Source organism: Dreissena polymorpha, chromosome 13 (genome assembly GCF_020536995.1).
Source record: "Dreissena polymorpha isolate Duluth1 chromosome 13, UMN_Dpol_1.0, whole genome shotgun sequence".
NCBI lineage: Eukaryota > Metazoa > Mollusca > Bivalvia > Myida > Dreissenidae > Dreissena > Dreissena polymorpha.
In genome coordinates this window covers 45,125,934-45,145,556 of record NC_068367.1, presented here as the reverse complement: position 1 = coordinate 45,145,556, position 19,623 = coordinate 45,125,934, and the positions used below count along the sequence as shown (strand labels likewise).

Sequence of the window (19,623 nt, the reverse complement as noted above, 5' to 3'; positions counted from 1 at the left end):
TTCATTTGATTATAGCACTTATTTGGCCAAGTCAATATGGCAATATTCATATGTTTATAGCACTGATAGGCCAAGGCAACATGGCGCTAACATTTGATTATAGCACGGATTAGACTAAGGCGACATGGCACCATTCATTTTACTATAGCACTGATTTTACCAATACTACATGGCACTAACATTTGATTATAGCACTGATTGGACCAAGGCGACATGACACTAAGATTAGATTATAGCACTGATTGGACTAAGGCAACATGGCAATATTCATTTGTTTATGACACTGCTTTGACCAAGGTAACATAGCAATATTCATTTGATTATAGCAATGATTAGACCCATGCAACATGGCACTAACATTTGATTATTGCACTGATTGGACTAATGCAACATGGTATTATTCATTTGATTATTGCAATGATTGGACCAAGACAACATGGCACTAACATTTGATTATCACACTGATTAGACCATTGCGACATTGCACTATCCATTTGATTATAACACTAATTGGACCAAAACAACATGACCCTATCCAGGAAAGCGAAATAGTGTAATAAGATATCATCTGTTGAACAGAGTAACGGTTTTAGAGAACAGTTATTGTTAACACATGGTCATCAGGAACACTTCTATGGCTCAAAACGATGATCGTACACGATAACGAGAAAATGTTATTGAAAATGTTTTTATAATTATATTTATTGAATAATTAATTTCAGAATATATTCGATATATATCGGTCAGTTTGAGATGCGATTTTAAACATGAATTATAATAAAGGACCGTATTGTTAGATGGAATTCAAACCTGGTTTAGTGTAAATGAGATTTAAACACATAACGCAAACACTGTTGTAAGGTTCGTTTACGGAAACATTTTTAAAAATTAGAAGTTAGAATATATAAGATCAAAATAAATTGTCTACAATGATTTACACACGTATCAATTTCACGGCAGCATTTTTGTGTAACACTTGTTAGATACACATTATCATGTTGCTCCTTTTTAGCTAGTATAATACAATTGTTCTCGAGAAAAATAAACAAACTCGTGTTTTAAGGTGATGACCTATGTTTTATTGATTGTTATGATGTGCAACTTATCTTGATGTGTAGATACCAAATGCCTAAAATATAGGACAAGGCGATGTTTATAAGGGATCGAGTGCCCGATAATTCATCTGAAAATATTTTTTTTTATGTATGCTAATATATTTTTAACAAACGCCGGATCTAACAACTCGCCTTATAATTTATTGATTAAATAAAATAAAAAAGATACACGTTTATTCAAACCTACACACAATCACTATCGCAAATTGCATACATTATCACCAAAGATTAACCGTGAACGCATCAATATCATGTGATAGCGTAACATATGTCGCCTGATAAGAACAGTAAATTGATGATTTTATCAACCATGAAATTGTTACAGATAGGGCACTACGATGATTGCAAGGTGCAGTGAATCTTCGCATCTGATTTTTCTTATGAAACTTTGGAAAGGATAAACGACAGGCAACTGCAAGAGAAAATGATTGAAATAATCAAGATACGTTGCTTTTCTAATAGCAAAATGGATTAGATTGGGCGTCTTCGTGATTGACAGTGTAATATTGAACTAGTAAAGCGTTCTCAATCATTAACAATTACTGAGACATTTCCTTGTTTCCTTTGCCAAAATATTACAGCAATGAGACGACACCTTTTTAAATTATCTTAATTACTCCATTTACAATATCTGTGTTCAGCTCTTAATGTTTATATTAGACATACAATTGTGCAGATTTCAGAATTGATGTGAAAGATAACAATTTCAATCGCGATATTTATTAAATTGTAAAATTACTGCCATGAACGCTAATGCATTTATATAGGTGCGGTGTAAGGTATGTATTAATCTATTCAAGGCAATGACACCAATAAAATGCATTACTGTTTTTCTCTTTCCAGACAAACACAGGTAAGTTCTCAAGAATTCATGACAGAGTTGAGATCCGATGAAATGCGATTGAAACGCCAACATATTAAGCATTAAAATCACTTATTAATGAAAGGATTAGGTTGGGGCTCTTCCGCATGGTGACAATGTTTATGAATATTCATCAGTGCCGTAGGCTTGGTAAAAACAATCGTTAGCATTTCTAAAAATATAAAGATGCAATGCCTACGTTTCCTATCCATATTCTACTGAAGCCGGAAAATTAAGTTTCAACGCACATGCTATTCAATTAACAGCCTCCTAGGAGAAACGGCCACATGAGAACGAGAAATTTGCATTCATAATTTGAACGATGAAAGGATGATCCGTGGCAACAGATTAAGAAACATAGAAAGAAATGCTATGAGATGTGGATTTTTAATTTGAATAAATAAATATTTTTTTGATTGTCTTTTTTCAATAGCCCGCTGAAGTGCTAAACAGAGCACTTTAAAGAGTTTTCAGTAAATTGAAAGTAAAATAATGATTTTAACCAGACACTGTTCTTTATCATACAACAGGACTAATAAGCGTATAAGGGAATAAATGAAAAAAAAACAACAACAACTGATACACCCTTTTAATAAATAAAAGCAAACACATGCGTCAATCCAGCTTTAAAAATGTAAATGTTTTTTTATGAGCATGAGCTTGATTCTTGCGCATTTTTAAGCATTATATTTCTTTTATTTTGAGATAAGTACAAAGCATGAATATGGGCTATATTGATATGTTAAATACATTTGCAAACAGGTACGAGTAAATTATGTAACGGTTAAATGGATCAAGCGATGTAAGGGTTTTATATTATATTTTTACTTAGTCAAACACAACACGGGAACATAAAAACTATTGTTAACTGTTAGTCGTTTTACCCAACATTGCGGTGTTATGGTATTGTACCTATATTTTTTAAATACATTCCTTGCCACATTCATTTGTTTCTCACGGATATGTATAGTCATGTAATTTTTTTCGCGAAAAGGACTAAAATAGAATTGAACATTATTTGTTAATGAAACTTTATACGCATGTTTATTTCGAATTTTAACACTCGGCTTATGAGCAAAACATATTGTCTTTATGGTTTTGATCGACGCTGATATTTCATATTCACATTCTTTTGAAAAAAAAGAAAAACACAACGCCGGGTTTCAGAGCTCGGAATATAAAGGATAAAATGGTAAAGAATCGTATTCTCGTATGAATAATGTCACGATTTAATGTCAGGTAACTTATAAAAGTAAGATTTGTTTCAAAGGTATGTTTAATGTCAGGTCTCGTACAATCTGACAGATACGTTTCTCGGTCGATTAAAGGTAAAATAAATCTCAGGTCATGTCATGTCGCTGAATGAGTATACCGACGTATGATTGCCATAACATTACATCATGAAGAAAGGCGTAAGGTTTTACAACGGGGCCTTTGCAGAGATGCGATGCTGACAAACTGATCAGACCATCCATGGAGATAATGTTTGTTATAGATATGAAAAGGCATACATTTTATATGTTAAAACACTGTTTCTGCATGATAGGCAAAATGGATTGTTTAGTAATGTTCTGGGTTGGTATAAAGAACGCCTTAGGTCATCTTCACTTGTTAATTTGTACTTTTAATTTTCACATAAAAAACACAATGTCTTACACAATTACTAATGGATAAAACATGCATCAAATTTGATAAAGATTCTAATTACATTTTTGATTTGATATTTCTCATGTAAAAAAAAATTAACTGGAAATTGCCTGAGGCTAAAAGAACCTTAAACAACTTCCATACATATCGGTACACAACAAACTATATCATAAATAGAAAGCTGTATTTCCAATCAGTTATAGTCGTATATATATTTAAATTAATTACACTAGTTAACACCACTATGCGTGAGCAGTTAGCACTGCAATTCATCTGGCTTTGTTCTTAAGAAATCAAGAGGTCAAATTATTTCATATTCAAGCTTCAAATAAAAGACAGAGTTAAGAATGAAAAGATTTTAAAAGCAACTGGAAGCATTGATCAAATTAACAAATTAAAGTATGGAAGATCTCATTCTAGAGCTTAAGAATTTTTAAACATTGGGAACATGTACATTGATGGTGCTTTATTTAGAACTACGGCAAAATGGGTTTATGGAGCCGAGAATCCTTATATAAAATAAATTTGCTTCTAGTAACAACATTCCTTTCACTGAAAAAAGATTAAGGTCGCTGACTTTTTACAATTATGCTATATTAAAAGAAGCTGCCCAAGATTACAAATATGGCATAAACAATTATGCTTACAACGACTCTTATTCTGTGCATTTTGACCCATAAGGTATAAGTTATTAAAGTCCTTTGGCAAGTTTAAGGCCTCTTAATAGTAATAAGCCTCACTATACTTCTGCCTCTGAAACAATGTAAGTAACTGAAAACAAGGAATACTCACATTTGTATCCAACGATAACAAAACCAGAGGCAATTAACGTTTCATTAAAAATGTTTTCACAGGAGACTATTCATTACATATTTGAAACTGTCCTTGATACCAATTTCTAAAGATCAGAGAGGATCTTTAAAACACAGACATATTGGAGAGAATACCAGCCTTTTATTTGATATTGTGAAAAATACAATAACAATACCCATGAACTGTTGATTTTGAAAACAAGTTTAGAACCATTTAATTTGACTGAAGTAATAAGCATTTTTTTTTTACTTTTGTCGAACATTTTAAAATTTATGTCCCTTCTCAAAACTAATGTTATGAAAGGAATTCAAATCAAAAGTCTCATATCAGAGTTTATTACAATAGAAACACGTTTCTTTACGCTTACAGTTTGGCAATTCAATTTATAAATGTAAATGCAAGTAAAGTAATAGAAATTGAAAATATTGCATGTACTGTTACCCAATTCGCTGATGGTACATCAGTTCTTCACTAAAAGTTTGAATAACATTGCTGTTTGTTCTAGATTAAGACACAACTATGAACACATCCTGCATGGATTGGCTTCAAAAGATGAAGCATTTAATCAATACACAACTAAGCATAAACCAGTCTGGGGCAAATCACCAGTCAAAGTTTAAGGATAATATTTTGATGCTGATTTATTTGAAATTATGAGTATAATCTCAATGATAAGGCTGAGGAATAAGCTTAGCTTAGCATGGGGAATTCAAGCTTACACCTAATGTCTAGGGAAGGAAATAAAATACTGGGAAATTTGAAACAATCTGCAAACAAATTGCATAAGTATATTGTAATTATTTTTTTGCTTTAATGCTTAATACAGTGGTAATGTTTTTGGTGTGTCTATGATTGAATCGTCGTTTATATTTTGTTGGAGATCCAAGCTGCTGCTTATATCATATTATTTCATTTGGGAACACATGTGTGTGCAGGTGAAATGTATATTTGTCTCCGTACACTGCAAACTGAAATGTATGGATGTGAATAAAAGCCGAATAACTTAAACAATAAGAATCACAAAACGAAGTTAAAATAATATGCATGTTCATAGGCCATGACAAATGTCTAATCAATTGTACGTATTGTCCAGGCTTAAATTGGTAAACGACCACGTTGTCTGGTGTTTCATTACAATTTTTAAGTGTTTCATTGACAAAAAACTACTGAATTATGTACGCTAGATCAATATCAAACAACGAACATGCACACATCTTCCAATTAAAGTTGTGCACGCATTAATAAAAAAAACGTTAAGGTAAGTGATATCGGAACATATGTCGGCCGACATCTATTAATTGACACTTATAATAAAGTGATATATATGAACCATGCCGTTGCAACAGATATGCTCTTAATTTGATACCATGCATTGGGTAAGTGACAGCTGTTGGCGTAGGAAGTTTTATTCTATGAAAAAATGAAAGGCGAACAAAACAGCAAGAGAACGCTGGACCAACGCTGGTACGAAATATAGGTGACCTGTTTGCATAATGGATGTTAAATTACTTGTTTCATAAGTTTTACGTTTTATACTGTTATTTAAAACGAAAAGGCAGACTTACAGATACCACAAAATCGTTAAGCGCCTAATAAATATGATGCAATACTTCTATCTAAAATATTGTTTTGTAAATAAACGAAAATCTCTTCAAATGTCGTGACTAAATATAAATAATACTAATTATATTGGTAAGTGAATCGATAGATTCGTGAACAGATTTACAAAAATGTCATTTTTGTAGTTAAGTAAAAAATCAATATGAACGTAATTGCAACATAAGATATATGTAAAAACAAGTAATTTCACATATTGTATACAATACCAATATAATCATTAAATACTCTAAGTTGAAACACTTTGTGATTTTTGCTGGCGTAAAAAAGCAACAGCACTTTCTGCTATAAAACCATCACAATTTTCGCGTTGTCTGTTTGATATGTTTATAAAAATTTCGTATAAACCGCCATGTTCATGCTCTCTTTCGATTATAGTTCAAGTTAAATCTCAGGTTATGTCAACAAATGCTTCCTCCACCAGTATACCGGCGTTCGATTGACAGAGCGTATAACGTATGTTGATACATCAATCGTGCCACTCTTATATAAGGCATTAACGAGGCACAAAGGCGTCTTTGTACGATAGCGACGATAATAAAATATTGGACCAACCATGAAGTCTTAGAACAGTTAAAAAATATAAGTACAAATATAAATTCGATTGACACATCGATATCATTACATTAACTTTGTCAACTATTTTATATATCATGGGTTTGTTGAATGCTTTTTTATTGGTATTCTCGCCAAATAAATGTGAAATGAATGTAAAGACAGTACACACATAATTGTACATGTATACTTGTAAATGGTACATTGATTGTAACATATTACCTTTCATCGGCCATCACTAATCGAATGATAGCATATGCAGAGGAATATAAAATGGAAAATTTCCTAATCCTGAAAAAAAATATAATTATTTTTTAACAATTATTTTTGTGAAGTGATATTTAATTTGATTCAGAGTGAACATTTATTTACGCAAACATAATTAAATATATTCTCGGAAATGCTTTGATGGGTTCTCTGTGTGTGTTATTTTCGTAACTTGTCCGGTTCCATCACACTTTATTTCACTTTTTAAGAAGTGAAAGTATCAAAAGTTGTGCACTGACAAACATTTAGTTGACATTTAAACATACACGTATATATTCAATTTTTTCGCAACCGCAACAGACAAAATGAATAACAATATTGAGAAATCATATAACTTCATTGCAAACTCTCATTTTCAAGTAACACGTTTTTTCAGCGCAAAAATATGAAAATGTCACAATCAAGTGATACAAAGTTAGAAAGACTTATTCTCCGCCAAGCGTATCGCTGTTTACGTTTTTAATTATACAACACTACATACATCGGTCCTGATACTATTTTACAATTAAATCAAATAATTTAACTGTCAAAAGCATTTAATATTACCCCTACCAAATAAGTAGAACAGAAGCAGCCGTTTTGGGGGGTGAGAACGCATTGGCGATGAGGCGATAGAGGTACAGACCTTCACAGAACATCCACACGTAATTAGTGCTGTTAAAATAGATCTTCATGAAAGATAAAACTCTGCACTCGCCCTGAAAATGCATATGTTTCAATGACGCTGTTATGAAAATAGACTCGCAAATATCAACACGTAATTTGGGCATGATGACGTTAATAGATCTGAACGAAACACCTAGTCAACTATAATTTAGAAAGGATTTCATTCGTTCGATTCTGATGATTTTGATGCATGTTTGTGTGACATTAATATGTCTATCTGGTATGTCTTGGGATCAAATATCATTTAATATCGACAATCAAGGCAAATATATTAGGATATTTTTCCCTCGGCTTTTTTGTATGGTCTGGCTTTAAAGAGTAAATACTTCTCAAATTACATGATCAATCAGATATACGATAACGAATAACCCAAAATATCATATCAGCTTCAAACAGAAGCTGCTTTTTGTTTCCACATGTTCAGATGAAATCTGTATTTGATCATTTTGCGTAAATTAACACTCTGCAAGAATGTCAGAAAGCAAAGTCAGACCACCCGGCAAAGGTTCAGACCACTAAAGCAAGCTATGTCTTGATATACAGAAGAAACGCATATAGCTATTGAAATATTTGTTTTCCTTTCAATACATTGACATTTAATACATTGTTGTAGTAAATATGGCATGAATATTAGATGACAATAATTAAGTAAGATTTCAACAAAAAGTTAAGTTTTGCACTTAAATAGTTTTTAGCCCGTGTTAAAAACCGTTTGACAATTGAAGATACCTTAAATACTTAAATCTATTTTTATACTAGTATTTATGCAGAACGAAATTTTGTATTTGATCTATCATGCTCAGAGTGATATTATATCCTTCCACTCTTGAAAATGCAGAAGAAATAATTGTGATATAACTGGATGAACGCGACTTCTTTGTGCTGTACACACGACTATCAGTAAGTTCCAGTGTCATTTTTTGGGACAACGTTATAGCCATTTAGAAAAGTGGCGTTAAAGTTGGCATTATTGAGACCGTAATATACGCCATACACAATGCTAAGTTTTGTTTCACAAAATCACAATAACATATAGGATAATGTTAAGAGTATACGCATTAAACCATAACATCGGATCAGAAGAAGACAAACATACCTGCATAGACCACAAACCCCGCAATCTAAATCGTGAATATGTAAATATTTTAATTGACAATACCATTGTTCTTTTATTTTAAATTTCTCCCATATGATCGAAGTACTTACTATTGTTACGTTTCAACTAAATATTGTGTGTGGTTAATGGCATGCGGGAAAGATGGATTTGTTGATGAATCATATATCAAGTTTGCTTCATTAATGTTACTGATTGAATGCTGGCCCATAATGTATGTGCCGCATAAAACAAACTAACAAATAATTTCGTTAATAAAAAAGACATTGGTTTCACATGTAATAAAGCGTTATTGTCAGATGTCTTGTAGTGGATTTGTGTTGCAAATGTAAATCATGAGATTATTAAATCATATTACTTTTCGTTAGCAAACCGCTTCCATAGAATCGTGGGCTACATTTCATTCCATTATTATAATGAAGTCCAGTTCGCATAAGCATTGCATCAAATTGCTATTTGTTAGATGGGGTAGTAAGCGATATACTTAATGTAAAATACCGCATTATTTAATTGAATTATTACTACTAATCTTTTGGTTTCTCAGAGATAAATGTGATCATAATGTACGAAGACATTTCAGAAGCATGGCAATTTATCAGTTTATCGGCAAAGTGTGTATGTTGGGCTGTGAATCTGTGTGCAAATTTAATTCAAATCTTATGTCTTAATTTGGGCATTAATGCATATATGGTGAATACCGAAGTTAGTATGTATATTAAACACATATTATTCATTGCGTCTCATTACCTTTTAACATGTTTCAGTTTACTGCGATTAATCAAACTTTATTTTACTACATCTAAAACTAAGAACTATATGAACTATAACGACTGCCATACACTGTTTTAATTGTAATTATGGGCAAATAAAACAAGCGCTGTAACTTTAAGTGTCAAATGCCTCTCTCGAAGTGTGACCCAAAAGTGTGATAGTGACGAGGTTACGAAATGCTGCAAATGTTTTACCGAAACAATAATCTTAATGTCCTGCGATTAATCAAATTTTATTTTACTACACCTAAAACTTAGAACTAATGAACTATAGCGACTGCCCATACAACAGGTTAAGAGGCCCGTAAAAGGTGGCGATCCGTAATTATTACCGATTTTTTTTAAATATTTATCGCATATTTTATTTAAGTGTGATCCAAAAGTGTGATAGTGACGAGGTTTTAAGAAATCCAGCAAATCAATTACTGAAACAATAATCTAAATGTCCTTTATTATATATGTTTTTCCATTACAATCAATTGTTTACAAGTGGCTATACATTTAACAAAAAAATCATCAACGGACATTTACTCCATAATCAATGTCTTAAACAAACGTTATGATTCATGTACTCTGCATTTTATCTTTAAGTCTTCCTTCATTTTAAATGAAGTTTTACTTTAAGCCATTGAATTCTGTTTCAGTTATGATTTCAAAGGTAAAACAAAACTATTTAATTGGTGTCTACACACAATAATGACAAGGGTCTTTAGACACTGAGTAGGTTTTTAGTCAGTATACTCGTCACTTGCTTACAATGGTCACTGTATGTGTATGCAGTTTCATTTTAATATCTTCATCAGCATTCGAAATATATATTGACTAAGCACACACAATTAATAAACAAACATAAATTAATCTGTAAATATAACGTAGAAATTAGTCATTCTTCCTCGACATGCTCTCTGTCAAAAAGAAATTTTAGTTTAGTTGTCATAAGATACTGGAATTCAAACTTGACGCATTAAAAATCAACGAAGAGCAATAACTCATCGCATGTACTTATTTAAGTTCGTTACTGTTCTTGACCATTGTACTTTTTTTCACGTCCGTGTATCATTATATGAAGATTTACTTACACACCTTCAATACTTAGTAGTTATGTTTCAAACAAAAGAAAGATGCAAACAAGAGGACAATGGGCCCTAAGGTGCTCATCTAAACCCAAAGAAAGTTGAATATTTTAAAAAGTGCGATCTGATTGAAGAAATGAACAGAAACATTGACTTCTACAAACAACTTGTTTTTATTTTGACCTAGTGACATAGTGTTTGAATTCACACGACCCAGTTTCAATCTCAGATGAGATTTTATTGAGACAAATGTTTTGATTAAAATTTCATGAAGATTGGCCCATGCATTGTGGCTAAAATAGTATTAACAATTCTTCACTATAGCCAGGTTAGGAAAACTGCATCGCCGCATAGAGATTGCACTTAAAATGTGACTTCCAACGTGTTTGAAAAGGTTTTCTCCGCCCCTGTCGGCCATATTTTTGACGAACCATGACCATTATTGAACTCAGCTGAGCGTGGATTAGAAAAAATGTTTTGACGAATTATATATAGATTTGACTATAAAAGTGATTTCTAGAGTGTTAACAAGGTATTTTTATAGCCATACAGGGAAAATGCCCCCGCCCCTTGCTGGTCATGGTTTTCAACAGACTGGAACCATTTTATGACTCTTCAGAGATATCATAAGAACTAATCTTCTTACTAAGTATAATGAAAAATGGACAATTACATGTGACTTCAAAAGTGTTAAGAAGGTTTTAATAAAGCCTTATATGGTAAACTTCCCCGCAAACTGGCAAGCATGTGTTTCATCAAATCGGAACAATTGTCAAAAATTTTCTGACCAATTTTCACGAATATTCGACTAACAATATAACTTCTAAAGTGTTCACAAAGTTTTAGTATAGCCATCTTAAGAACTGGCGGTCATGTTTTTAAATAGACCGAACCCCATTCGCGAACTCATCCAAAATATTATATCAACTAATGCTTTGACTAAGTAACATTTAGATTTTACAGTAACTGTGACGTCTTGAGGGTTAACAAGGTTTTTCTATATCCATATAAGGAAAACCATCACGCTCCCAGGCAACGAAGTTTTCAACCAACCGCAACCATTTCGAACTCGTCCACGATATCATTATGACACTTGTTCCGACCATGTTACATTAAGATTGCACAATAAATGTAACCACTAGATTGTGAACCGATTAATGTTGAAGACTCATGACGGATGACGTACGACGGACAAAAGACCATCACAAAAAGTCACCATGAGAACGTTGTGCTAAGGTGAGCTAACAAAAGTCAGAAAGCGCATTCTATCCATAAGTAATAAGAAGACTGTTTGTGCTTCTTCCTCTCAAGTCCTCTTTCTCTGTGCACAATTTTATTTTAATATCTTTAATAATCAATGACTCATCTCACAAGAATATTAACTAAAGAGCAATTAATGTAAATCATGACGAGAGAATTACGCTAACCGTAGAGACCTTTATTATAATGTCTATATAATATATGAACTTCCCATTACTTCACTATTTCATGTAATGTTCTAAGTACAATAAGAAACAACGGAGTTTACACCACATCAATCAAATGGCTATAATTTAATGAATATAGATTAAAGGGTTCTGTTTCTTTTACTCATAATCTAGCAATATCAAGTTTTATTTAAATACTTTAATATTACAAGAATTATGTTCTGAATAAGAAAATTGACATTACTTCTATCGTGAACAGAGGAATATGGTTATGTTTTATATACTTTCCTCTGATGCCCTCTGTAAGTATATGACGTTTGAACTCTCCCTTGTAATGCGTCACACAATAAGCGGAACTAAATGATGGAAGGAATAGAAAACTCAAGGACAGAAGGAGGACGCGATGCGCTTGTAAGTATATGCCTCCCTTCGTGTTAAGGAAACACGTAAGACTTTACCAACCGACTGCGCAATACAAATTGACAACAACCGCAATCCACGCAAGACTCCCCATCGTTCTGACTTCGTGCAACAACGGTCCATCTGCTTCTATCCGTTTTTATATACTGTAATCTAAACATGACAATACACCGCTTTTATTTGTGTCGGTATAAACACGATACAAGTTAAAAAAAGATGAATAAATGAAACCATATACCGAGTTTTTGTAGATGTGGGTGTCGACAATGTTCGAATTAGTGATGCGGTCGTACGTGATGGCGAGATTCCAGAGGATCGTGAAGATTCCGCCACTGATGAAACTGACGAAGAAGTTTATATGTAACCGTATACGACGCTGTCTGTTCAAGGACCTGGAGAAGTAAATAATGATTGATGGATCAGTGGAATGATCAATGAAGTGTAATCAATGAAGAAACGCGTGATTAAATGAAAGGAATGAACAAATTAATTAATTAATTCATTAATATACTTAATATACGAATCGATCGATCACTAAATCGATAAATAAATCAATCAATCAATTATTCATTAAAGCAAACAAGCAAGCAATACATCAATCAATACATCAATTTATGTATCAATTATAATGCGTTAATACATCAATCATTACACCATGATCAATACATCTATCAATCAATGCATCAGTGATACCTCTTATTATAACTTAAGGTTCGTGGGGTAAATATTTAGTTTGATGCGTTGGTACTCTATTAACTGGGCAGTGTCATTGTCTGATTCCGATTGATCAAAAAAATACTTCTACCATGCCGACTCGCAAGACCTCTAACTATGTGAGCACTTTAAGACGTTTCGTATTTCCAAGATTCTCAGAACACCACTTAACATCTTGTCACATACACCAAATTGACAATTAAGAAACCAGGTCACAAAAACACGCGATTATCTGATTAATTCGTCTGTACATATTATGCCACTTTACGGAAATAAAAATGTAGAAACTCTAATGTCCATATGCTGTTATAAAAAAGTAGAATATCAATTAATAAAAAAAATGAAATATTTGCTTCGTTTTATTTCGTTCCTTATTAAAAACAGTACTAAAGTCACATGTTTCTTGCAATATCTATTTTACAGTACTGTCTTTTACTTTTGCCCCGAACAGTAAGAACAGTATATTATTTCGAGGTAAAATAGCGATAAAAATGTGATAAGGAAAATAAGTGTGTTCTATTGATCAGATTGTATAACTGTTTATGTATTGCTCAAGCTGATTATCAAAGCAGGAAAAGAGAGGAATTATATTAAATGAAGTTAAACAAGTTTGCTTTTTCGTGTAAGTTACTCGCACTATTTACGATAATATCAAACATATACTTAAAAACTGTTTTTGGGTTTGAACTGATGTTTGCACATTTAAAAAAGTTGTTGATTTTTCTAAAGCAAAATCTCCGCCTGTCCTTCCAGTAACTTGCGAAATGCGGTTTTGTTAGCAACTATATATGTATTTCATTGTTATTATATAATAATAATTATATTGATATATATGGAACAATGCGATAATGTTTACCATTAAACTATGTACATGTAATAAACCTCTTATACGATACACACATCATTGACAATAGAGATTTCTTTCGTTGGATTATCAAATACAGAGGACTTTTTTGCTTACATGAACTAAAAAACTCACGGTTATTTAAAAAGAAGTTCACAATGGGTAAGACACTGTTCACTTTTAAATATATTTAATTTAGTTAAATAACTGACAAAAGGAGTTAAAGATTACTTCCGGCAGTATTAACACGCTTCAGTTAGCGATGATGAATAACGATCTAAATGAATTGAAATACACAGCATTCATGAATCAGTGCAATTACAATAAAAAACATTAAACAATTAACACACGCAACATTTGTAAGTCAATTTTCAGACAACCTTTGTAAACAATGTTAATTGTGAGATTGTCAAATTATAATTAGTCTAGTTTTCATATTGTATGTTATGCAAAAGCGTAGTATGATCTATTGTTCAACAGAAGTCATCATGACTAAGTATTGATCGGATTTAACAATGACAGTCTGTTTGACATGATTAATGTTGCATACAACTGCAATGATATTGGTCATTGCAAATTGTCCTTGTCTCTGTCGTTTTCCTCGGTGTTCCTGTGTAATCGGCACCTAGAACATGCTGACAATGCGTTTCTTAGACGGACATTATGGATCATCGTAATGTGTAAAAGGTATGGACAAGACTCCATGTAGCAGCACTCACTCATATTATTATTTCGACAGTGCTGATCGAACCCACCAGCCATCGGAGCCTGTCACATTGGAACAAACGGTATTTCAAATCTATAATTATTTTGTAATTTATGCCTTATTTCTACTCGGATCAAGACGGCTCTAACAAATGACGGCTTAATTGATATTTTATTGGTAAGGTTAGTAGAATCACCAACACATTACGTTTGAAATGCACGGCACATTTATTAAGATCAAACATGACGCTCAAATTTTGTTTTCCCAATTATTATTTACAAAGAAGAAATAGCAAGTTTATTTACTGTCTGTATAAATGTCTATAAGGTCCGAAAGCAACAAAAAATCATCTTTAGGCTCATGGCATCCTTAGTTCAAATAGATTTTTAAATGACAAACAGAAATGTCAAGATGCTTAGCGCTATAATCATTAAAACAAATAATTACGTTCTACCATCTCTACTTCGTGAAACTGTTTAGTTTTTTTGTTAAAGTGTTGATGGCATTCGTTGCACAAGATGAAAGAAAGGCAAGTATTTGACGTATCTACAAATATAAAGAAGTGAAACTCCAGCTGCTGGAGCAGTATTGAATTTCATTAAAAACAATTAGTTGGTCCTTTATTTAAGGCAAGTGACCGATTGCCCAAACAGTACAAAACAGCACAATACAGCACAATACAACAACATAAACACAAAATATGAATAAAGCTGGGGTCACCACCTTGGAACGGTCAATGCAAAACATTGGGGGTTTAAACCTGGTTATAGAGCGCTCAACCTCACACTTGGCCCAGAATGAAATCAGATAAAGATTACCATCAGACAATTCACAGCCTTTGATCTTTTCTGTGTATCCCTGATGTATTTAATAAGAACACATTAATTATTTGCATGTTTGAAAAAAGGAAAGTAATAGTTCGTCTGCATTGACTATTAACCAACATGTTATTGATTGTTTATGAATTCTGCTTCCTTGGGCCTAAAATAACACTTCACTGGTAGTGGCGAGTAAACATAGAAGTTATTGCGGCTTCATGAATAAATATTTATTACTGCTTAACTGTTACATTTTTGTTCTTATCAAGTTGTTGTTAATACATACACGTTCGTACATGATGTTTGAACACGTTTTAATGTAGTTTGTGTTATTAAAGTGATTATATTTGCAATATACTGGTGTACTTTGATTATTCTTTGTTAACTTGTATGTAAATAGTCAAATCGAGCTTTGCCGATGTTCCAATAAAATTATTGAATTACTCGGCTATGCCTGTGACTATTGATAGTTACGGCTAGACTAATGTACCGCGTATCGCTTTATTTGGCTAATTAATCCATAATTTGTCTCAGAAAGCTTGATAACATTTGGCTGAAAAACATATGACATATGTAAATGTGTATTAACGAATTTTCCTCCAAGGTAACATGTGGTAGATTTTGTGCTACTGACACTGATAAACGATTTAGATAATTTTATAAATGCTTAAGCGTTGGTAACTAAGTCAATAAGATTAAGTAATTCATATTTTATTATATTACGAACGTGTATTTATGAAACATTACATGTTGTTGGGTTAAGAAAAATTATACTGGAATAAGTTTGTTTAATAAAATAATGGAAAATGTTTAATTGATTAATGCATGATTTATCATATAAAAAAGGGTTCTTAATAAATACAATGTTATAATGATAGCAACAATTTCCTGAAATTTATTTTCAAATATTGAAAATTTTAAAATTAATTCGATTTATCATATAAACATGGTCATGAAATTTATGTGAAACTGTAAGAAACTTCAAATTTTCCTAAAATTGATTGATTAAATATGCTCAATATGTACAAATAATACATACATAATTATCATATTAAAAACGTGTGTTAATAAAATTAAATGTGGTAAGGTCAAGCGAAATTTTCCTGAAATTTAAAAATTAAATATTGTTTTTCAAAAGACTTTGTTTCCAATAGTTTGTGTGTAATTTCGTGGACTCTTATAGAGGTTAAATGTTTACAGCATCAAACTGTATGTAGAAAAATTGCAATATCATGCATAAAACAAAATCATTTACCCTCAAACATATGTGTAGTCTTAACTGTAATTTGGTTTCTTCAGTTTCTCTTTAAAGAATGCAGTTGATTTTATATGCATGACCGTAATAGATGGATGGAATGCCCATCCATACATGCGTGAAGAACTCGATAGACTTCTATAATTTTTTATTTCGCAGTTATTGTATGCATGCATGGTGAATATGATACATTCCTGACAAACGTCTAAGCAAAAATTCAACGCAAAATTGACATTTCATTAATTTATATTTACGTTACGTAATGATAATTCCATCATTGATAGAGTCATTGCGGATCTCGTTCGGTCGTTTGTTTTCGAATACAATATTAATTCAGCACGCTAATTATGCTTAATTAAATTTATTGATTTGTGGTGTTGTTGATATGTTATATTTTCTGATGTTCGCACATGCTTGTGATTATGTTCAGAGATATTAATAATTTGACATTGACTAACACATAGCTTTGAAGATGTTCGTAACCTATTTTCGATATGGTGCATTCTAGAGGTGTTGCAAGCTAAACGAAAGAATCCATACTATTTGATTTAACGAAGAGTATTTTTTTACACAGATCAAGAATGTTTCCCCTGAAGGAGCTTAAGGAGAGGTATAATTTGTTATTTACACACGCTAGTGGGTCTCAAGAAATATGCTCCTATATTGTAGACTTGCGGCTTAATCCAGTGCAAATACATGGGGCTTGAATACCTTAATTTCGTCTGGATGCTAGCGTTGTTTATCTCTGCCAACGGAGTGTTGATAATAGCGTCAGTACTTCGCGTGGAAATCTGAACATGTGACTGCTTATGAAAGCGTTCTTGAGAATCTATCGATTGTCTATTTAAATCGTACGAGAATGATAATTTATTGTAAACAACTGGCACAGTCAGTAACTATAAGTAAGAAATTTGTTTCAATATAGTGTACAAAGGCACAAAACATGATTATATTAAAATGTTAAGGCGTATTATCCAGGGGCTACGGTAAAACACATTATTGAAACTCACACTTAACCACCACGTTATTTATCATAAATATAAGATGGATGTATCTTTGTGAACATTTTTCATGTTGGTATCTGCATATATTTCTACAATCATAGCAGTTTTATATTTAAACGTGCAGTAATTTTAATGGTATCATAAAGATAAAACTTAAGGCAACTCAGATATTCAGATATACGTACATTTTGATTAATTTTTAAAATTTAAAACGTGCTTTTTATCCAGTCAGTTTATTAAAAACATATTTCTGTCTGTTAGTTTCAAAACAAAGTTAGGAAATCACGCGACATTACAAAATACCAAACTACTGTGGTTGTTTTAAATTTACATAAGTACCTGCTTCAAACTTAAAGTTTACAGTATCTTGGAATTATATTGCTCGATGAGTAATAATTTATTTTAAGCTAAATTATAAAACTGTGTAATGACAGCTATCTAGACGGTCTATAGTCGAATAGGTTATTGCTTTTATGACAAATGATTGCTTTACTGATTTAGTACGTGTTTACCTCATAGCCAAGCTTTACCGCATAACATTTTGTATACATCCTGTATTCCGCAAACACCGATTTCCGTGCTTTCATCATGTTAACATAGCTTATATACATTGTTTCGCTTGTTTGGTTTTCTATTGAACGCCACAAAGCAATATTACTTGCGACCAGTATTCATCTTGATTCTCAATTTTCCTAATAGGTGTATCTTTGTATTTTGTTCAACGAACTCAATTGTCTCAATTTAACATCCCGTTGCAATTAAAGACGCTGCAATGTGTCTAATAATCTCATTTATTTGCTATCTGGTAAATGAATAACAGTCAAGAAGCTGGTATAAAGTTGCACTGAACTTGCTATTCGGTACCTATACGGTTCAAATATTTGTTACAAACGTATTTCAAGTATAGGAGCTTCGTTATATAAAGCATGCTCATTTTATTCGAAAGTAAGTTCTGTATTCAAAAGACTTCATTAATACGCATCAAGATAAAAGAAAAAAAAAGAAGCATCTGTTCGGTTTTTAGAAGATTCCAGTTTATTGAGTGTTTGGTTTAGAAGTAGAACACTGTTTTATGAAGAGTCTATATCTGTCTGTAAGCAAATTAAACAGTTACGACATAAAGAGCTTTAATATATCTTAAATCGTTCAATTAGTGAGTAATCATTTATTAAAGCAGGAAGGCAGTTTTGCTTCGACCAAGCCATGTGTGAAGCCCAGCGCTTTAGTGAGCAGCTTCTTAAAATATCGATATACCAAAATAATTTGAGTTTGAAGAAGTAGGTGCTGAAATCATCGACTAATAGTGCAATATTGTGTTAATCATGTCGTTTCAACAATTAATAGATGAAAATAATCTTTTGAATAATCGTCTGGAATAAACTATAGCAATATCACATAAATGTATGATACGTTTCTTTTTACTTTTTCAAGAATTGCATTAACTTTAAAAGCGAGAGAAAAAATTACTTGGAGACGAAAGCAGTTTTTTAAATCTAATTTTTGACAATAATTTTACTAATTCGAGTTCATATTCACTTACCATTCTATTTTTATTTTATAACTATGTTTCGTGTTAACAGTTTTCATACCACTTCTCTTTAACGGGACCTTTTCACACAGGAACTAAATAGCTTAAGTAAACAAGAATACAATTTAAGAAAAAGCAAATAAGTAATCCTCAACTGGCTCGAACAAACGACAAACGACCTTGCATCAAAGTCTTGCAGTTAATCACCCGACCATCCGTGCTCATTTAGTAAGTAAGTATTAGAGTATTTAATACATTACATAAGCAACCCGCGTCATGTCACAAAATATAACGATTACAACAAAACTCTCCAAAATTATTCAATTGTTTTTCACGTTTGTTACGCTTATAATGTTCAGGCTCTTTGACAAAAACAATGAATAAAATTGACAGTTTTGATCATAGCAA

At 32.1% G+C, this 19,623-nt stretch overlaps 1 protein-coding gene across 2 annotated transcripts in view; it reads right to left on the bottom strand.

Annotated features, from left to right (window-relative positions):
* The window catches only part of LOC127854430 (uncharacterized), a 211,662-nt gene that overhangs the window by 117,160 nt on the left and 74,879 nt on the right, over positions 1-19,623 (bottom strand). The gene's annotated exons all lie outside the window — the stretch shown is intronic.